The sequence below is a fragment of the Pseudonaja textilis genome, unplaced genomic scaffold (genome assembly GCF_049901715.1).
Source record: "Pseudonaja textilis isolate UNSWEBS1 unplaced genomic scaffold, rPseTex1.2 PTEXSCF26, whole genome shotgun sequence".
Taxonomy (NCBI): domain Eukaryota; kingdom Metazoa; phylum Chordata; class Lepidosauria; order Squamata; family Elapidae; genus Pseudonaja; species Pseudonaja textilis.
The window spans coordinates 113,118-116,149 of record NW_028262877.1 but is presented as its reverse complement, the minus strand read 5'-3'; the positions used below and the strand labels follow the sequence as shown (position 1 = coordinate 116,149).

General features: G+C 34.0%; 2 protein-coding genes and 1 long non-coding RNA gene across 3 annotated transcripts in view; 2 read left to right on the top strand and 1 right to left on the bottom strand.

The window, feature by feature from the left end:
* LOC148123655 (vomeronasal type-2 receptor 26-like) overlaps positions 1 to 3,032 on the top strand; it is a 247,112-nt gene that overhangs the window by 133,398 nt on the left and 110,682 nt on the right. The window lies entirely within an intron of this gene.
* Positions 1 to 3,032, bottom strand: part of LOC148123656 (vomeronasal type-2 receptor 26-like) — a 148,485-nt gene that overhangs the window by 39,216 nt on the left and 106,237 nt on the right. The window lies entirely within an intron of this gene.
* LOC148123657 (uncharacterized) overlaps positions 1 to 3,032 on the top strand; it is a 133,298-nt gene that overhangs the window by 32,892 nt on the left and 97,374 nt on the right. The window lies entirely within an intron of this gene.

The following is a 3,032-nucleotide window of genomic DNA, read 5'->3' as shown; positions in this document are numbered from 1 at the left end:
CCAATTAATTTCATATGTAACTTTTTATAAAATTCTTCTTGTTTATCATTCGGAGCATAAATTACAACAAGTACTATTTTTATATTGTTATCCACTATTTCAACCATTAATACTCTTCCATCTTCATCAGTATAAACCAATTTTGCTGCAGTAGTTTCTTTAATGTACAGGACCACTCCTCTTTTCTTACAGTTAGTCAAGGAAGTAAAAATTTTCCCCAGTTTTGGTCTTACCAATAATCGTTGATGTTTTTTAATATGCACTTCTTGTAGGCAAATTATATCAAATTTTGACTTCTCTAATTTATGAAAGATTTTTCTTCTTTTAATAGCTGAGTTCAATCCATTTATATTCATAGAAATCAATTTTTTTTTCCTCCATGGTTATGTTTTATATTTAGGTCTAACAGTTCTTGTAGATTTTACTTCACGTTGTTCTTTGGTCTCCATTTGTCCACCTACCGCATTTTCTTCTTTCCCCATTCTCATCTGGTCTTCTTGAGGCTCAATTGAAATGGTCTCTTTTTCTGTCTCTATTTCTCTTCTTCCAAAAAATTCATTGTGGAATATTTCTGCTTTCTCAATTGAGTCGATTCTGTGTCTCTGTTTTTGCCATATAAACATTAATCCCTCTGGGATCAACCATCTATAATTCACGTCTTTTTCCAATAATTTTTTGGTCAAAAATCGATATTCTCTTCTCATCTCTCTCACTCTTCTGGGCACTTGTTTTAAAACCATAATCTCTTTACCTTTAGGAAGAAGGCGGAGCCACGTTGCTGCGATACAGCTGCAATCTTGGGGCTCTGAGATTGCAGCTGATATCTTCGCCCCTGGTCGATCCTAATGGATCTAAATCGTCCCGTAGAGACGATGATTACAAGGGGCGCGTTCTGCTGATCCCAGGGACATCGCAAAGTCCCTGGCTGATCCAGAAGAAGCCCTTTTACCATTGGGCGGAGAGGCAGCCCCCTTGGCTGCTGAAGCTGTGGCAGCTCCGGAAAAGAGAGAACGTGCATCGGCTGGTGAGAATTTTTTTTTTTTTTTCGGGAACTCAAGGACACTCTAAAATGAGAAGAATCCTGTAAGACTTAGGACAAAAACTGATGGAACTGATTTAGCGGCGATTTCTTAGAGAGAATGTCAAATTGAGGCTTGGCTTTTTACTTTTACTTTTGTTTTCATTGAACTTCTATTGTGATCTAGTAACTGTAACTAGACTGGTTTCTCCTTTTATCTAATTTTTCTTTCTTTTTTCTCCCTTTTGAGAATAGAGGCTCCCTTTAGTAATTTTTTTTCTTTTAAATATATATATATATACATGTATATTTTCCTCTTTTTCCTAGGCTTTTTGGGGAAAGAAGGGGGAGTGGACTAAAGAAACTTTGTAACACTGCCAACTAGAGGCTTGAAAATACTTTATTGAAAGTTGAAAAAGCTGTGAAGGAATTCTTTCTCAAGGACACTGGAACTTGATTAGATAGAGGGAAGAACACCGGAGAATGTTTTAACAGGTGTTCTTTGGAACTTCTATTATTGAGTACTTGAAATTTGGCTTTGGAATTTGTGGAGAAGCCATAATAAGAGCCTTGGATAACTAAATAAGATGCAGTGTGCTCTCTTTCTTATCTTTCTTTAGCTGTTTCATCCCTCCTCCTCAACCCCATAGTATTTTGTAATATTTGTATATTCTATTTTCTTTCTTTTTGTTTGACTTTATTTTTAATTTTTAAACTTACTTTTTTTTTTTAAAGGGAAAGCCTCAGAATAGCTTTTCTTTTTCCTTTTGTTTATTGGGATTTTTGCCTTTTCTATTTTTTATTTTCATTTTTTATTTATTTTTATGGTTATTTTTTTATTTTTTGAGATCCTACAATTGGACTAGGGTGTGAAGAACCTGAAGAATTCTTTCTTTTTCCTTTTTTTTTTGATCATTGTTTTTTAATATTATTGGGTCTTAGTCTCTTTTTCTTTTTTACTATTCTTAATTTTTATTTTTGAATCATAATTGGCCATCTTACAATAGGATTAAGGTCTAGAAGAACCTGAAGAATCTCCTTTTTTTCTTTTTAATCTTCTTTTTCTTCCTCTCTTTTTAATCCTGGACTTTTTATTTTTTATTGGCTTTTTTAAATGTTTTTCTTCTTCCCAATTGGAATATAATTGGCTACTCTACTGATTGGATTAAAGGAGCTTAAAGATCTTGAGTTATTCAAATGAGTAAGAAAACTTTACCTTCTGGCAGTTCAACTTCTGCTCCTGCTTCTCCATCAACTGGAGGACGACTATCAATAATGGCGAAGCAAGATAAAGTACAAATGGATCTAGCAACGATTATACAAGGAATACAAGAACTCAAAATAAGCATTGACCAAAGAACAGAGAGTATTGAACAAAGAATTGCAAAGACTGATGAAAAAATTGAAAACTTTCAACAGATGATGGCAAAACAGGAGGAGAGACTCCAAAAAATTGAGGAGAAAGATAAACAAAGAGATGAGACAATTGGAAATATTGTTAGCAAATTAACAATGGTGCAACAAGATATAAATGGGATGTTGAAGTGGGAGATGGAGAGGTCAGAATTTTATCTCAGATTTCAAAATATTGAGGAAGAAAAAGGACAGGATTTGGCGGCTGTAATGATAGAAATTCTGGCTGGAGCCTTGGAGATAACAGAGGAAAAGATGATGGATGGAGTAGATGAGATATATCGTGTTTTTACAAGATATGCAATGAGGAATAAGCTACCAAGGGAGATCCATGTCAGATTTACTAAGAAGACTATTAAAACACAAATATTACAAGTCGCAAGAGATAAGGGGCTGAAATATAAAGGTAAAGAGATTATGGTTTTAAAACAAGTCCCCAGAAGAGTGAGAGAGATGAGAAGAGAATATCGATTTTTGACCAAAAATGTTGGGTATAACATTGATACACCAACTAAGTTTGGGTGAATAAATATATAAACCAAGGTTTAAGTGTTTGTAACTTGTAGCTTTAAGCACCAAACTGCAATGTAATTAGCGAAGA